Consider the following 19,041-nt stretch of genomic DNA (forward strand, 5'->3'; position numbering starts at 1 on the left):
CCTCCCCATGGGAGTGACCATCGCCGCAGTACCCAAGAATCCACTCCAACACCACAAAACCCTAACACTCTCTAACTAGACAACCGCTCCTCTGGGGTCTTTCTCTCTCTTCTACATTTCAGGATATCGGACCATCGGGTACTCGCTCCTCGAGGGGCTACCAGTCATATATCCTGCACCACGGACCTTCGATCCCAACTTTCCACCATCAGGAAGACGCCATCATTCCTGTGAGTACCTCTACGATCCGGTGCTCCAGCTCCACCCACCAGCTGCGACATTACTCCCGCACTGCGGGCTCCCGCCATTGTGAAACATCTGGGTGAGGCTTCACATCTAAGCCTGTTGAACGTACTGGCACTTCTGGCATCAGTGCCTTACCTTCCTGCTTTACCATCTATCTACAAGCAGTACAATAAAGCCTCTATCCATACTGTGTCTGCTATTTGAGTTCAGCTTATCGCAGTGGTTCCCCATGGGGCCCCTCCCCGTGGGAGGAGTCATCTCCATTGCAACCAATGGGTCCACAATGCCACAAACACAACACATTGCTTCTGTTGCCGTTCCATATGGCATTCCAGCACTGTCTGTAACTAAGATCCCCCCCCTCAGGTTAATGTCTGACTGCGCCACGATTAATCAGAAAGTTCAGGTCCTGCTAACAAGATCAGATTTCTGCTTTCCTCTGGCTGCCACCATCACTGCATTGTGTTGTGAGCAGAGAGCCTGGGCTGTGCAGACCTGGAGTTACAGTCAGGGAGAGGCTGAGCTCAGAGAGGAAAAGAGAGAAAAAATGCAGTACAGAGAGGATCAGGGGCGAGAGACAGACATTTCATGGATCATTCATTCCACCAGCAGTAAAGCCAATCCAAGGATGGGGAAATACTGTGAAGTGTAGGAAGTGCGTAATTAAGATGTCTGGTAGCAGAATCACACCCCCATCCTCTCTTTTCTTTATCCCCCCTTCCAAAGCCCCTTTCACCCGCTCATTCTCCCTCTTTCACTTCCTGCTCTCACCTGATCCCCTCACTCATCCTAGCTCTCTCCCCCATGAATACCTCACTCTGGTTTATTCACCCCTCCCAAAACTCTTCACTCACCCTGGCTCACATGAATCCTTAGTCACCATGGTTTACTTACTCCTCCCAAACCCCTCACTCACCCTGGTTCACTCCCTCTTTTCACCCCACAGACTCCTCACCCTGGTTTACCACCTCCCTCCCTCCCACAAACCCCTCACCCTGGCTCCCTCCTCCATCCCTATTTCACTCACTTCCCCTCCCCCACTCCCCAGTCAGTTTGTCCCTTCCCTCAATCCCGCAATCTCAGGCTAACTCTCTACCGGACCACCCCATGCTCATGGACCCTCTCACTCACAGGCTAAAATCAGCAAACCAGGAGGAGGCACAGGACAGTGACTCTGCAGCGTTCCTGATACATCCTCCCTCCTCCCTTGCTGGGCCTGGGTTCAAACTGCACTGTTCAGGTCTCAGAGGGGGAGGAGGGAGGACGCACTGAAGGATCTGCAGGGCCTCAGTCCTCCTCCTCCTCCTCCTGTTTGTCCGACAGGAGCTGGTGAGTGAGGGGGTCCGGGGGAGGAATATTGTGCTGTCCACTGCCTCCTATGTCTCTTCTAGGGGCAGGCAGGTAAGAGAGGGTTAATGTACCATCCACTGCCATCAATGTTTCTCTTCTGGGGTAAATGCGCTATTTCCCTGCCTCCTGTACCCATGCTCCAGCAGCAATTTGCCCAAGATTAGCCAATTCCATGGCAAGGGCTGAATTTTGTAGCCTCTGTCACTGCCACACAATCAAAGGAGAGTGGGGACCCTAGCAGAGAGTGGCTTGGACAGTTTTGACAGAGAGAGGGGCAGAGCTGGAGAGCACAGCAGGAAAGTTCCATACAGAGAGAGAGAGAGAGTGAGGGGCAGAACTGGAGACTACGAGGGAGGGGCGGAGTTTATTTTGCATACCAGTGATGCAGGCATGGGACAACTTTCCTCTTTATTATATTCAGATTATTTTAATTAATTTGTACTGAACTGAATTCAGTTGCTCCTCCTCTGCCACCTCTCCCCTCCCCTCACCATCAGCCTCACATGGTCTCTCCCCCCCCCCCCTCTTGTGATGTTATGATGACAGGAAGTGACATAATAAAAGGCAAAGCTGCCAGGGTGTCTGTTATGCATAGGATGGCAGTAAGCAGTGAGAATTTCTGCTGATTGGGGCTCTGGATAGCAAGAGACCAAAGGACCTGAAGCTTCTGGAAATAAACCACAAGCAAGAGGCAAAAGGGGAGGAGCACTGCAGCACAGAACTCAACTCCACCTGGAACTGAACCACAAGCAAGAGGAGAAAGGGAAGATTAATGCAGAGCACAACCCAACTCTACCTGGAACTGAACCACAAGCAAGAGGAGAAAGGGGAAGATTATTGCACCTGGAACTGAAACACAAGTGAGAGGAGAAAGGGGAGACCATTACAACACAGAACTTAACTCAGAAACTGGGGATGAACATTTTAACAGCTCCCATCCCTCCCTCCAAAGTTTCCTCTGCTTTCCCAACTCATGCCCCTCCCTTTCTTTATCTCCCTTCCTCCTTCTCCCATCAGTCTTCCTGCCTTATCTACCATCTTTTTTCTGATGATCTTGAGCTGGACATCAGGCAGCAGTATAACTATGTCCCCTAGCCCCCCATAGACACCAGCAGCTGGAGCTGACCAAGGGTGAATCCCAGAGTCAGTACAAGCTGAGGACGGTCGCTGCTGCTGAGGGGCCCTGAGAGAGGCAGAGCTCTGGGTTATCAGGGACAGACAGGGAGAGTTTGTAAAGCTAAGGAAGTGCAGCCAGTTGTACAGTCTGAGCTGATCTGATCAGCACCCTCACACCTGACTGAGGCAGGTGCAGCATTCAGCTCTGCAAAAAGGTTCACTTAAAAACCAGTTGGAGTTACTGTGAAATTCCTTTTCTTCTTCCCCTGCTTGTAATGCAGTTTATTTAAAATCCTTTATATTCACTGTTCTGTCTTCTTCATAACAAGCTCTGGTTTATTAGCACTGTGGATGTATTTTTTGGATGTACTGTGAAACCCCAGGTTTGGGGAGTCACAGTGTTCCCAGAAAACTCTCAAGAAGGAGCAGGTGGTACATACAGTACTTGCCCCAAATTCAAGTGGAAACCCAGTTGGGTGGGAGGTTGTCAGGAGAGAGGCACAAGTGCAGGAGTAGGCAAGGCCTCTGGAGTGCTTGCCGGGACCCTCAAGTGAGCAAGGGTCTCCAAGTGTCAGCTGAAACAGCTTTTGCTTTACTTCTGCTATGAATGTTTTATTCCGGGGAGGTGGAGGAAGAGATGTGATGTGTGCTTTTCATTCCTGCTATGTATTATTTTGGGGGGTGGCTGGGGAGGAGCCAGAAGCAGCAGCTGCTCTTGCTCTGTTTTCCCTGTGAACATTTAATTCTTGGGGTGGGAGGCTGCAGGAAGGAGCCAAGGATGAGGCAGGAGCTCTTGTGCCACTCTCCAGTCCTTATAATTAATTCAAGGACAGGGTTGGGGGATGAACAAAAGATGTAGGAGCAGATCCTGCTCGCTCCTGCCGTGAACATTTGATTATGGGGGGAGGTAGGGTGGGGGAGTCAGAGACACGGAGCAAAAGCTCCCTCCATGAACCTCTGGTTTGGGGCTCTGGCAGTGACTGCCTGGGACTGAGCTGTGGGTCTCATTTGGGTCTGGATGTTTCACAGCCTTGACCTAAATAATCAACATATGCAAGGCCTGGCCAATCCCATCTGAATTTTAACTTGAAAGTTTGTTGTTGTTTCTTATAATGCCCCTCAAAAATACCAGTGTCTGCTTTTTGGGAGGGCACTTTGTTAAGGGAAAACTCTGCATATAGTTTCCTCCCCTGTCCTTATTCTAAATCAGAAATGTTTAAAATCTGCAACAGTAAAAGCCCATGCCTTGCTGATATATGCTCCTACTTTTACTTGTGTAGAGGATGGACATTTCTAAGGTTAAAAGAGCACTTTACTCCTGGAAATGGCTTTCATTATTGTCCTCCCTGTATATAATGGTGATGTGCATTTGGTCTTACACATTTTAAAGCCTGAACCTTGCTTTAACAGATCAAATTAAGAAATGCAAGCCATGAAGAAGACTGAGTGACTACACCCCTTTCTCCCCCTCATTTGCAGCCCCCTTCCCTTCCCCTCCTATCCCAACTCTTCTCCTTCTCCTCCACTTAACAACACCCTGTTCCCTTCCATGTGCTGATCCCACTGCTGTGACACCCTCGGCTCCCCTGCCCCCACTCGTCTTACCCCTCCCATACTTCCTCTTTCCATATGTCCATGTAAGCGTTCCCTCACCTTCACCCCCCTTCTGGTCTAACCTCCCCTTCCCATGAAAGATGCTTCCTATTCACTTACTCCTATGTCCCGCTCCCCTGCCACTTCCATCCATGACGCCCTTCCCTTCATCCTTTTCCCACCATCATCAATACCACTTCATAATCCGGTAAGTTACCAGCTACTCACAGGAAAGCTACAGTCTGTCCGGTTCTGAAAGAATACCCAACATCTCTCCCCAAATATTCCTGAAAACTATTGTCCTATCTCAAGTTTGCTTGTCTTGTCCAAAATTATTGAAAAAGTAGTTCAAGTTGCACTCTGGGGCTTTCTAGAGAAGATGTTAGTGTTTCATCCTAGACACTCAGTTTGCAGGAAATACTTCAGCACGGAGACAACACTCACTGCCCCGAGTACTGAATCGCTCTTCATCTCGATAACGGCAGGACATTACTCTTGGTTAGCTTACACATGATCACTGCATTAAACATTGAATAGGTTTGTTTGACATTAGCATGCGCATGATTATCCATTGGGCTGGTTCAAATCATCCTTAGAGGCCAGGGCTTATTAAGTAAAATGAAACTCTGCCATCGCGCAGAGCGGTCATCTCAAGACGTGGTGTTTCTCCTATTCCTTTCCACCTGTATCGAGCTTCATTAGCTACTCTGATTCAGAGTCTCGCTTTTTCTTCATGTTTGTATGTGGATGACATACAAAGAACAGCGACGTGTAATCCCTCAACCTCTGTTTCTTTAGCAACAGTCAATAATCGCTGCACTACAGTGGGCAGGTGGTTTAACCACATCTAAACTTAAAACCCATCCTTCAAAATACATTTATTACCGCGCTTTCTTGTATTGACCTCTAGAACCTCTCACTAATTCTATTACTATCCTAGTATAATTTTAGAATTCTATTAAAATGATGTAATTGTTTTACTCATCCTCCTGTCAAGTAATCCTTAATTTTTCTTATTTTAATTATTTTATCTTTTCATTATCATCATTGTTCTGTTTGTCATTGAATTTTTATAATTTTATTTAAACTAATCAACTATTACTCTGAGTTATATCATTTTACATTTTTTTATGTCTATTATATGACTTCAAATCTTTTTTAATTCTTGCTAGGTGGTGTTATGACTTGTAAGGTATTCTTTTCTTCCCTTATGCAGCCCTACAGGTTTTCTCCTCGTCTTTGTCGGCTCAGGTTATGTGTTTGTTATTAGTTTTAACAGGATGCATTTATTATGGCCCTTTATTTATACCATAGAATTCTGTTTATTTTTTTATTAATCAAGCTAATAAATCATAATAATAATTAAAAAGAAAACATGACAGACAAGTCAACAGGAAATCAGTAACAGTGAAATGAATAAAAATCACAATGTCCAGAACAAAATAAAAATAATAATCCAAGTGAAATTATACTTCCTAGACTGTTTCAAAGAGCCAAGTTTTGAGGCTTTTCCTAAATGGCAGATGAAATTTAATGAGGACGAGCAAAGTGACGCATAGAGGAAAGAATAATCCAAACTATAGGTACACGATCCTGGGCTCCATGTTAGGTGTCACAATTAAACAGTGGAGTTTGTTGCCAGAGGATGTGGTTAGAGCAGTCAGTGTAGCCGGGTTCAAGAAGGGTTTGGACAAGTTCCTGGAGGAAAAGCCCATAAACCATTATTAGTCTTGTAGACTTGGGAAAGTCACTGCTCATCTCTGTTTCCAAGCAAGAAGAGTTGGATTTATTCTTTGGGATTATGCTGGGTTCTTGTGACCTGGATTGGCCACTCTCGCAGACAGGATGCTGGGATTGATGGACCTTTGGTCTGATCCAGAATGGCATTTCTTATGTTATTTATCTAGCTCCAGCAGCAGAGAGAGAATAACTGATGTTATTCCATTTATTTTTAAGTTCAGACAGATTATCTAACCTTGCTGCCCTTTAGATGTAAAGTATTATGCTCTTTACAAACTAGAGGCATCATCCTCTCACTGGTAGTGCGGCCCGATTGATGGTGAGGGTGCAGAGTCCCATTGGAGGGACATTCTTGTAAGATGGAGCCGTGAAATTGCTCCGTGCGAAGGAATTACCTGCTGGGGGATGCCCGATGGCCAAGGTTTGTGCTTTATCACTGGCAGATCAAGTGCAATAACCACAGTGTATGCGAGCCCCTGGGGGTAGGAGAGGGGGACATGTGGTCTAAGATTGGGGAAGAGGGGTAAGATTGGGTCAGATGGGAGGGCTCTGGGGTCAGGGGAGGGGGTGAGCTCTGGGGTTGGGGGAGACGTAGGTATTTCCTTTAGATTAAGGGGCAGGCAGTGAGGGTAGATCCTCTGGAGCTGCTCAGGGTAAGTTTTCAGGAAGCTGCTCAGTGCTGAACCGGCTAAGCTAAATTTGGGAACATTTCCAGCTGCCATGCTGTGATTGAAAATTCACTGAAATTTATCCAATAAACATAATCAACTCTTGTGGGGCCACTCAGCAGCTCTTCTGAAAACTTGCCCCATACTTCATATACAGAAATGGACACAATTAACTTTTGGGCCGATTCAGTAAAGTCCGCTGGAGAGCGGACGAACGTCCGCTCTCCCGGTGTGCGATTCTGTATTTAAATTAGGTGGTGCGGTAGAAACGGGCAAAAGGAGGCACTAGGGACACTAGCACGTCCCTAGCGCCTCCTTTTGACACGGAGTGGCGGCTGTCAGCAGGTTTGACAGCCGACGCTCAATTTTGCTGGCGTCGGTTCTCAAGCCTGCTGACAGCCACGGGCTTGGAAACTGGACGCCGGCAAAATTGAGCATCCGGTTTTCGGCCCGACAGCCACCGGCCCATTTAAAAAATTTTTTTCTTTTCTTTTTTACTTTTTTTACTCTTCGCTATGATATTAAGTCGGAGGGTGTACAGAAAAGCAGAAGGGGAAGGGAGACTGCTGGGCACCCACATTTAATTCACATTCGGGCCGATTCAGTAAAGTCCGTGGGAGAGCGGACGAACGCCTGCTCTCCCGGCGTGCGCACAGGCCACTTGCCTGTGCGCGCGATTCTGTATTTAAATTAGATGGTGCGGTAGAAACGGGCAAAAGGAGGCGCTAGGGACACTAGTGCGTCCCTAGCGCCTCCTTTTGACCCGGAGCAGCGGCTGTCAGCGGGTTTGACAGCCGACGCTCAATTTTGCCGACGTCTGTTCTCGAGCCCGCTGACAGCCATGGGCTCATAAACTGGACGCAGGCAAAATTGAGCGTCCGGTTTTCAGCCCATTTAAAAAATTTTTTTTCTTTTTTTTTTCACTTTTTTTACTCTTCAGGACCTCCGACTTAATATCGCTATGATATTAAGTCGGAGGGTGCCGGCAGAAACTAGCGCCGACCCAAAGGTCGGCGCTAATTTCTTAAAGTAAAATGTGCGGCTTGGCTGCACATTTTACTTTCTGTATCGCGCGGGAATACCTAATAGCGCCCTCAACATGCATTTGCATGTTGTGGGCGCTATTAGGTGCCACGGGTTGGACGTGCGTTTTCCGCCCCTTGTTGAATAAGGGGTAAGGGAAAACGCGCGTCCAAGGGCAGCTTAACAGTGCTGTACTGTATCGGCCTGATTGAGAGCCCGATTTACTAAACTTTCCCCCCCTTAGACAGAAAGGAAAAATGGGCTTAGTAAATCAGGTCTTAAGGAGCTGTAGCTCACCTTGGATGTGAATCCCCCAGCGTCTCTCCATCAGCCGCTGCCCATAAAGTTAGAAGGAGCTGGGGGGATTCACATCCAAAATGTGTTTCAGTTACTTAAGGCTGGACTTACTAAGCCCATTTTTCCATTCTGTCTAAGGATATAAGATTCACTAACACAAAGATACAGCCGTGACAAAATCCCAATCCAGAAACCACTCGTCTACTGACAATATTGGAAAAACAGTAGGTATTTTGGTCATTTAATTAAAAAAAAATAATGAGCAAGGTAGTAGAGCTATCTTATTATATTTGTAGGCCCGACCCTGCAACTGCGGTGATCACGTGTAACAGCTAAAGAGCTTATAGGTCTACTTTTATGTTATTTTTTTAAAATATGTTTTGTTTGCAAATAAAAGAATTCTATTTAATCTTAAGGCAGCGTGAAATGCACAAATCTTAGGCAAGTGAATGTGAGCGCTATGACCCGTTTGAATAAAGCAGTACTTTGGTTTTATATTCGGAGTAAGAGTGACCCCCTGTTTCAGGGGGCTTTATATTGTCTTGATGCCGCTCAAATACCTTCAGTCCATCTTTTGTTCAGCATTTCACAGATCTCTAAAAAAAACAAAAAACAAACCACGAAAGAACCAGAAAGGTTGAAGTAGAAAGCAGGATATGAGGTCAGTATAAACCGCAATAGATGGAAAACATTAAACATGCAAACAATCTTAATATGTACTGTTTTATTCAAATGGGTCATGGCACTCACATTTACTATAAGCTCTTTAGCTGTTACACTTGATCACCGCGGTTGCAGGGTCGGTCCTACAAATATAATAAAATAGCTCTATTACCTTGCTCATTATTTTTTTGAATTAAATGACCAGAATACCTACTATTTTTCTAATATTGTCAGTTAAGGATATAAGATGACACGATTAAAGAGAATGACCCGGTGTTATTCTGCAGAACAGGAGAAGGTGCAAAGGTGAAGTTCCCAGGTAGAGGTATTGAGCAATCACAGACTGATGGAGCCAAGAGGCATGGAGAATGGTAAAGAATGGTTGAAGGAAGTTCAGAGAAGAACTATAAGACTGAGGAATGACAGAGTAAGGTCAAGAATGCAAAGAAATAGAAAAAGCAATCCAGCTCTACCACCAAGAGGATCAAGACCTGAACCATAGGTCAAGTCCAGAGCTGCAGAAGTGAAGGATGCGGCAGATGCACCACTGATCTCCTCCTCCTCCTCTTCCTGCTGCCTGCCTGACCCAGCCCAGATCTCCCTCAGCGATTATGCAGAAAGGACCAAATTTTGGTCAGATCTTGGCCATTGTGGCCCATCCTGTTCCAATGCCTATGCAGCCACCCCATGATCATTGATGTCAGGGTTATAAGCATGGACCTCCGTGCAGATAACTCCAATCTTCTGGGAAGCCAGATATAGTCATTCCAATTCTGTTTGAAGCAGGCACTGCAAAACGGAAAAAGCAAGTTGGCTTACCATAAATAAATTAGCCAGTCAGGATAAATTAGTCACTACATGTGGAGATTTACTGAACATTTAAGGCGTGAGGTTGAAGTGTTGTACTCTACCAGCCCATGTTCCCCTTAGGTTGAGCTCTCGGGTGCCGGGGCCGTCTGGCCTTAGTGGGGCCTTTGCGGTGGTGGAAGTCCAGATGGCCAGCACACTGAAGGTTCAATGGAGGAACAGCCAGGGCTCAGGAGACGCTTAAGCGAAGTAGGTACACAGGCCAAGGTCAGAGGCAGGCGGTGAGAAGCGCAAGGTTGGAGTCCAGTCCAAAGTCAAGCCAAAGATCAATCTGAAAGAGATATGAGGAGGAACCAGGCGAAGGAGAGAAGGACCAGGAAGGCAAGAACTCAGGAACAACATGTAGCAGAGTGATCCAGGAAGCAAAGAAAAGCTTCAGGAACCATGAATGCAAGCAATCCACTACTCCTAAAGAAGATGACCTATTGCCAAGGTAAGGACTGAAGGCAGGAGCCAGCCTTAAATGGTCCTGGGGTGGTGAGCTCATCAGTAGGCACTGGGGCCTGTTACCCGCCGCTGGCCCTTTAAGAAGGGTGGGATCGGGCGAGCGTCTGAGCCTGAGTGTTCATGGCAGCCGCATAAGCAGGAGGAGGGCTTCCCTGAGCCATGAAGTGCAACATCAAGACTGAAAGATTGAGATGAAAGAATGTCCCATCATCTTGGCTTAGAAAAGCAGGGTCTGACCCAGAAAGGTATAGGAGGATGGCTGGAAATCTTGACAAGGTACGCATACCAAATTTGTCTGAGCCACGCCAGCACTATGAGGATGAGGCAGGCGTAGTCCTGAAGAACTTATTGCACTGTTATGGCAATGAGGGGTATTGGCAGGAAAGTGTACAGGAGGCTTTGGCCCCAATCAAGTTGGAAAGCATCTCATGCTAGTCTGTGATCACTTGGTAGAGTGGAGCAAAATGATTTAGTTTCGTGTTTTGCTGGTGATGCAAACACATCCACATTTGGTAGACCCCAGAAGTCCAACGATTTGTCTGAGTTCCAGATTTTCATTGCTTCCTGGCTGAGAAGCCACCATCCTGTTCCTCCCATTTGATGACAATAGACTTGGCGACCTGATTGCCTGTTTGAGTTAGGATGTTCTTCCCTCAGAAGAGGTCTGAATGTGGTGAGGGCATGCCATAGCACTCTTAACACCAAGAGATTCAAGGAGAGACTCCAGAGGAGACCAAACTCTCTGGGTGTGGAAGGATCCCACATTCCTTCCCCAACCTCAGGTGGAATAGTCTGTGGTGACAATGAGCCGATGGGGAAGTAGACAAAATGAGGCACATTCTCAGAGCACATGGGGACGTAACCACCGCTGCAACTTCCTTGCTGCTGGCAGTGTGATTCGCACTATGGAGGAGAGGGGTTGAATGAGTTGATCCATTGAGCTCTCTGTAGGAGTAATGAAGAGCTTTCATCGCAGGCAGGAGGAGGGAAGGCAAAGAGGGCAAAGAGGGTTTGACCTCCCGAGCCTCTTCCTTTTATTGTACATTCATACAAAGGCAGATGATGTGTCATTACATGATTGGCTACTTTCCCATAGCAACAGAAGAGTCATTACACCATTGGCTTTGGCTCAGGGGGTGTGCACGGATCATATCATTGGCTGCTGAAATCTATACCTCCTGACTTTGTCCTGCCTCTGACTAGGGAACACCCAGCCCTTCTTTCAGGCTAACAGGATTAATTATAAGCCAGAGAAATACATGAAGTCAGGTATCCTCTCCTAGGCAGAGACTTAAGCACAAGTGATGCTTTTATTCAGGCAAATGTCAGGGAGAAGGGAAGTTAGTGTTTAACCCTGATGAAATGGCTTGCTGGCAAGCGCATATTTCCCACATCTCACCCTTTTTGTTTTTGTTTAGGGCAGCTCAGTAAAGCTTTAGACCCTTACTGAAATCTGTTATGTTTTGGTATGGGCTGGAAATAGGGGAAGAGGGATCATGGAGAGAAGAAAGCTATAATTCGACGTGGTGTGCCAGCTGTCGATGAGCTTCTGAATCTCCATATCACCCAGAGCTGGTGCAGGTGGTGTGCCAACTCTGCAGGGCTCATGATTCCCCATTAGGCATCTTACAAGACATCTTTGTATTCGGGCTGAGAGCAAGGTTTCAGTATGGATATGAGGTTGGGTATGCACTGAATACAGCATCACAGGCAAATAATTAAGATAATTACAGTAATTATAATAGAAATCACCCTTTTGAGACCAGAAATATCAGGGAGTCAGGACCATAGCCAGTCCCATGGAGAAGTTGGTATTCTGTCTGAAAGTGGTGCATCAGCAACCATGGTTTCTATCTGCTCTGTGGTATGTGTGAGGTTTGCTTTATAAACTGATATGTACACACAGCAATGAGATCCAATTAATGCACAAACACCATCCTTTAAGGCTAAAATAGCTTCTAAGGTATAGCTGTTCTGTAATGCTACTTCTCTAATCTGAGAGACTTTTGTTGTAAGTAGTTTTAATGCATGGACTGTCTGATTAAATATGGCAGTCGTCCAGTTAGCTAGGATGTGTAAGTCTCTGTAATTTATAGCTGTCCCCATTGGAGGAAACAGGCTTCTAGCTATCTGAGTTTCTGTATACTTTTCTATGGGATTATTTATCGCCTCCCTTTTGTTACAGAGCCTTGCTTTGGGTAACTTTTTGACTGCATAGTATGAGGGGAGGATGTAGCCTAAAGTGCATCTGTCTCTCCATCTTGGGGAAATGTACATATATGCTCTACGCCCACATAACATCCATATGTTTCCTAACAGATTAGTGGACATGTCATTGGTTATCATTTGGGCTATATAACTACAAAAGGTAAATCCTTCATCCCCTCTATACTTTCTGTACCTGCTTGGGTCTCCCACTGCACATCCTGTAATCTGCCAATTGCATACATATATGTGGTATAACTATGTAAGTGTTCAGTGATTAATACAAAAGTTCGGTTACAATATGGATATTTCCCATCTGAATTCCCTTTCCCATCCCCTGTATCATAGTCCCAACAAAGAGCGGCAGTCTCTTGAATACAGCTACCAATGTGTAGTATGGTATTACCACTGGAGAAGTAATGAAAACCTCTCTGTAAAGGATAATTAGTCCATACTGTAAGGTTAAATGGTACAGCATGTATCAGTAGTTCTCCGCAGGCTTGGGTTGGCATGTGTGTGCAGATCCAACAGTCTGTTCGATTCAACAGGTGTGAAAAGTTCTGTGCATGTTGTTCTGTCAGAGTCCTTGTTCTGAAATTGCCATAGCTGGAGAAATAAGGCAAAGGATGAGGATGCAGAACACAATTGTTAATGAGTTGGCATTCAGGCAAGAAAAAGCGGCTAATAAGTTCTCTGGAGTTTTCTCAAGGCCTTGCTGTTCTAAGAGTTGTGCAGATTGGTTGGATAGGGCCTTGATCTGTCCCCAGGTCATGTGGTGCTGCTTTTTGCAAGGAGTCCGGTCTCTGTCCTTCTGAGGGCTGTGGAGGCTCAGGGAGAAGTTTGGGATCGGGTCCTGTAGACCTGGACACCTTTCCATCTTTCCACGGCTTGATACCTGTGGAAGCAAGCAGAGAAACATATCCTCGTTCCCCATTTTAAGGGAACGGGACCATACCAGACATTAAATATTCTATACAAAACTGATGGCTGTGGGTGACTAACCCTAGTCCCATAATGATTACTCATGGCTGTGGTCTTAAATTTATTTTAAGTGATTTAAAACAATACTTTGTTCAGCCAATCCTGTTTAGGGGAAAATCCAGGGGCAATCCCCCTTTTTTCTTTTTGTTTGGTCCAGAGCTCTTAAGGGTATGATTTGCTCTCTCCACAATGGCTTGCCCTGTGGTGTTGTAGGGGATGCCAAATAAGTATTTAATATTCAATTAACAAAATTCATGCAAAGGAATGGCTGCAGTAAGCAGAGCCATTTTTAGTTTTCAGAACATAGGGTAGGCCCATTATCAAGAATTTTTTATGCAGTGATCAATTTTCATTCAGTAAAATAGCAATAAATGTAAATTAATCATTTAAAGGAAAAGTCATTTGCAGTAAGCAGAATCAAATGACAAGTATATTAGACATTACATTAAACATATGTTACACAAGACTGACATATATTCATTCATCTTGCAAATATTAATTTACACAAAACTGACACATTCATCCATATTCATTCATAGTCTTCTTGGCATCAAGACAGACTACAGATAACACATAATATGAGCTAAAAATCTTATCAAAAAGTTATCAAAAACAAAATTAGATCAAGGATCAAAAATCAAAAGGCGTTAGAAAAATGTTTGAAAATGTTAAAATAAACTGCAAAGTGTCCATCTTCACATCTCTTCATGGCAGGAAGGCTGTAAATCTGGAAAATATTAAAAACTGGCATACAGCAAAAAATTACTAAGGTAAGGATTAAAGTGAAATTCTTACTTTTTTAACCTTGAAGAAATCAATTCTATTATTAAATGTAATAAAATCAATTTGGATTTGCAAGAAAAGGCTTGGGAGGGATTGCTTTAGATGTAGCAACCTCTGTCAGTAAAAATTTTAAGGTTCAGAATTCTGTAAAAGTTTTGTGAAAAAGAAAATAAAACTGAAGTGTCCTTAATACAGAAGGTCTGTAGGCCTGAAAAATAAAAACTATTATACAACAGAATTATTAAAACAATAATATAATATACTTGTAGAATAACATAGCGCCTCCTAGTGGAGACCCCATCATTACTTTATAGATTGCAACTATTGTTCCAGGTTGCAATCAATAATACTCTGAGCTTAAATTCAATGTGGAGTATCAGAATAGAATTTCTTCTTATAATTATTAGAATAGGAAATTAAACACGCTGTTTGCTCAGCTCTGTCTGCTGCATGCTAAAGTTTGAAAGTATTAAAAGGATTAATAACAGATGAAGGGCTAGTGTAGTAATGCATTGAAGGTTGAGGGAAAAGATTTGGATCAGCAGGATATCTGAACTGTCTCGTGCCCCCCTTTGAAAGCTGCAAGCACAGTTAAAGAAAAGTATTAGTTATAACAAATATAGAAACTAGAGAGAGAAACTGCAGTACTAAGTCCAGGTTTTTTTCTTTCTTTTCAAAAGTTCTCCCTCCCTCCCCCATGAGTGGCTAGCAAGAGTTACAGAAAAAGGGGGGGAGGAGCAGTGTTTCTCAAAAGAAAAGAACTACACCCAAGGAGTTAATCCTTCAGTCAATAGAAACTTAAAGATAGCTTTGTTTAACAAATTAGATAACATCGACCACAGACAATGGCTTGGCAAGGACTGATTCCTTGCAGACAGACACCATTCCAATCCACTTTTGTCCTGAAAGGCAGAATCACAGTAAGAATACAAGTTCTGTGTGCTGGCAATTCAAACTATAAACTTAAATCTCAGAGAAATGGAGTCATTTTAAATGTGAGCCAAATAAACTTTGCAAAAGGGAAACTTTCACATGTAATTTACACAGAATATTATTCAAATCTCAGTACAGTTTTTAACATAAGCTCTGCATACACTTTGTGGGGGAAAATATTCTCAAAGTATGCAGATTTTTTGTAACTGAATTAAAATACTAATAGAAACCATTTTTTCCAAATTTGTACTGTCTGCACAGTTACTTTGCCTAATCTGGTCTGCAAGAGGTCATTGAAGTGTATAATTAAATCAATTTTTTCATAGTGATATTTTCTTTGCTTGTAACGCAGGAGTCTAATTAAATCCTTTTTTTCATAATGATATTTTCTTTGCTTGTAAAACAGGCCCAAGGTCTTCTTTGAAGACCTGGGGGCATAGTCACTGCACATGGCACTCAACTCTATTGCTGCCACACCTAGTTCTTTGTTTCTTTCTGTAATGGGAAGGACTTGAATCCCTTTCAATAATTCCTCTCTTGTGAGATTTCCATGTTCTAGGTGAAATCCCATGGTGGTTGGTGGGGGAAGGGCTTGCAGGCAAGATGGAGGAAAGCTAGTTTTTCTGACCTCAGTGTTTTCTATTTCCTGGGGCATTTTCTCTGAGGTGGATGCAGAGGAAGCCACAGGAGCCATGTGAGTGTGTGTCCCCAGATGTTCTATTTCATTTTCTGTCCCCCTTTGTTCATGGTTCTTTTCTGAGATGGGGAAGGCTTGAAGTCCTTCTAATAATTCTGTTTCTGTAAGGTTTTCTTTCTGCAGTTTCTGCTGAAATTCAATGCTAATCGCCCCACCCAGGCCAGGTGGTGGCTCTATTGTTCTCAAGGGTTGCTTTTCTGAAGAAATGGGGAAGGTGTGAATTGGTTTGGGTGTGGGTAGTTGAGGATACAAAGAATTTGCTGTCTCTGAGGAAGACTGAGAAGATGGGGGAAGGGTATGTCTGCCTGCTTCTAAAAGCACATGGTTTGAAACTGCTGTTTTTAAACCTTTTTTTTCTTTGCATTCGATGGCTTCTGTACATTTTTGCCAAATTAATAATTGCTTGATGGGAGCTCTTGGAGCTGTATGAAGACTATTGCCTATTAAAATCCAGTCCTGGATATTCAGAGTTCCAGCCTCTATTGAATACCATGGGCAGCGGCAAGCTATTTCACTTATCAATTCTTCTAAATCCCCTATTCTGACTTGCGCTATTTCCCCCCTGGTGACAAAATAATGATTCTTGATTATTTTCTGCAGCTTTCTTGCATGACACGTCTGCTTAGCTGACAGATTTCCCCCCATACTCACGATTGTTGGGAGCAGATTTGCTGAAAAATTACTTACGATTAGGGAGCAAAATTCTGCTGCTATGGTAGCTACCTAGGCTGTTCCAGCCGAGTGAGCAGGGAGCATCACGGCGCGGGTCACCACATGTAGGAGTAATGAAGAGCTTTCATCGCAGGCAGGAGGAGGGAAGGCAAAGAGGGCAAAGAGGGTTTGACCTCCCGAGCCTCTTCCTTTTATTGTACATTCATACAAAGGCAGATGATGTGTCATTACATGATTGGCTACTTTCCCATAGCAACAGAAGAGTCATTACACCATTGGCTTTGGCTCAGGGGGTGTGCACGGATCATATCATTGGCTGCTGAAATCTATACCTCCTGACTTTGTCCTGCCTCTGACTAGGGAACACCCAGCCCTTCTTTCAGGCTAACAGGATTAATTATAAGCCAGAGAAATACATGAAGTCAGGTATCCTCTCCTAGGCAGAGACTTAAGCACAAGTGATGCTTTTATTCAGGCAAATGTCAGGGAGAAGGGAAGTTAGTGTTTAACCCTGATGAAATGGCTTGCTGGCAAGCGCATATTTCCCACACTCTCAGATCCCGAGATGATGGATGTAAAGGTGGGTTAGTGGAACTACATAGATGGCCACTGCCGTATGACCTAATATTATGAGGAGCTTCCTGGCTGTGGACCTCAGATAGGACAGCTGTGTTTGGGTGAATGAAATCATGGTAGACATCTGTTCGCTGGGCAGGAATGCTTTCAGTAGCTATGAGTAGATGCATATCCAGAGAATGTAGAGGCTGGAAATACTAGAGGAGACTCCAGCAAAATGCAGAGCACAGGGGCTAAAAATACCAGTGCGAGATTCTGGTAAAATGCAGAGAGTGCAGGGGCTGACAATACCGGAGGGAGACTCTGGTAAAATGCAGAGAGCGCAGGGGCTGACAATACCAGAGGGAGACTCTGGTAAAATGCAGGGGGGACAAGAGCTGAAAATACCAGAGGAGACACCAGTACAATACAGAGTGCAGGGCTGGAAATAACAGAGGAAGAGTCTGGCAAAATGCAGAGAGTGCAGGAGCTGAAAATACCAGAGGAGACACCAGCAAAATGCAGAGCACAGGGGCTGAATATACATTAAAATGGGAAGACAAGATTTTATTTTGAGATATGTTAGCAATAGAAGGAAGTGCAAAAGTGGGGTAGTGAGACTCAGAGGTGAAAGGGAGCAATGCGAAGAGAGTGATGAGGAAAAAGCAAAACTGCTTAACAGATATTTGTGTTCGGTGTTCACTGTGGAAGGGCCTGGAACAGGACCACATTAAACAAACACAAATAAGATTGGAAGTGAAGTAAACCTCCTTGGGATCCTGCCACTGCTTATCCCTGGCTGTAAGCAGCTTTTAGTCTTGCTGCTATTTTGGATCCTGCCAGGTTCTTGTGATTGGGATTGGAAAAAAGCAGGCTGAGCTTTATGGGACCTTGGACTGACCCAGCATGGCTGTTCTTACATTCTTATTTACAGCTGTAGTTCATTGCCCAGACAACTTCCTGTGTTGTTGAGCTTTGGTCTCAGGTCTGGACTGCGATCATCTCATGACTGATGATTCACATCCTATTCATCTGATATTTATGTTTAAATTTATTTTATTAATTTTCCAACAAATACAGAATACTGAGTGAATAACTATGTCAGATACACGTTGCAGCATAACATTCAATGATGTAACCTTTCAACTATATATTGACAACCCTAACCCGGGAACCTTACATCCCTCCCCTCCCTCTCCCCAACTTAACCCCTATCGACTGTGTATGGTAATATCACAAAATAAAAATGCATTCTTATCAGAGCATGTTGAGTTAACAATATAAAATCCAAAAACATAAAATAAAACCTGTTCTCCAATTAAAAATCATTCAATATTTGATTTAGGGCTTTATGTGGAAGTTTTGAAATATACGGAAGCCACAGCTCTAAAGTCATTTTCTTTCGTCTAGGATGCACTGATTTACAAGACATCTGTTCCATTACTAACAGTTAGTGTATTTTATTTCTCCAGAAAGCAATAGAAGGAGTTACCGGTTGTCTACAGCAATGCAGTATAGTGACGCTAGCCAATAAAAAGACCTTCCATATCTATGACCTCTGCGATGTGGTACAATAAGTCGAGGAACGAATATCTCCAAACAATGCTAAGGAAGTATCAAAGACCAACGATTGCACAGTGATCCACTCCACACAAGCGTATACTCTCCTTCAAAAATGTATTTTTGAGCAGGGACCAAAAAGGGTGTCCGAGATGCCCTATTTCAGATGAACATTTAATACCTACATCTGGATTAGATAGCTGTACTAAAAAGGCTTGTCTTTGTAAAATAAATGCTCTGTTTAAGAACTTGAATTGAGTTTTTCTTGTAATTGTACATTATTGGAAATCTTGTGGACATTAGCATAACAGGTTAAAAAAGCTTTTACAGGTAATTGTATCTGCAGTTCTACCACCCGTCTGGACCACAACGAGGAGGGATCCCACTTGTAAAGCGAGGGCAAGGTGAACCTTCCGAGATTGTCTACATCAAACCCTTCTTGTTACGGCTTCCCATTTTTCCTTAGTTAGTTCAGAGCGATCTAAGGATCCCAAATGATGACGTGCTTGTATATAGCTGAAGAAATCTTTCTCAGTGAAAGCAAAAGATTCCCTCAGCTCTGCAAACGGAAGAGGATTCCCATGTTCTCCCAACATTTGTCCTGCTACGCTCATTCCTCAACGTCTCCAGTCAGCAAACATCCCC

The 19,041-nt window shown here is 44.1% G+C and overlaps 1 long non-coding RNA gene across 1 annotated transcript; it reads left to right on the plus strand.

Moving 5' to 3' along the window:
- Positions 1 to 2,190: 2,190 nt before the first annotated feature.
- LOC115086017 lies at positions 2,191 to 18,603 on the plus strand. Its single transcript, XR_003855008.1, has 3 exons — positions 2,191 to 2,456; positions 4,123 to 4,513; positions 18,309 to 18,603. It is a non-coding gene; the product is annotated as an uncharacterized LOC115086017 (long non-coding RNA).
- The last annotated feature ends 438 nt before the right edge of the window (positions 18,604 to 19,041 follow it).

Source organism: Rhinatrema bivittatum, chromosome 2 (assembly GCF_901001135.1).
Source record: "Rhinatrema bivittatum chromosome 2, aRhiBiv1.1, whole genome shotgun sequence".
In the NCBI taxonomy this organism is placed as follows: Eukaryota; Metazoa; Chordata; class Amphibia; order Gymnophiona; family Rhinatrematidae; genus Rhinatrema; species Rhinatrema bivittatum.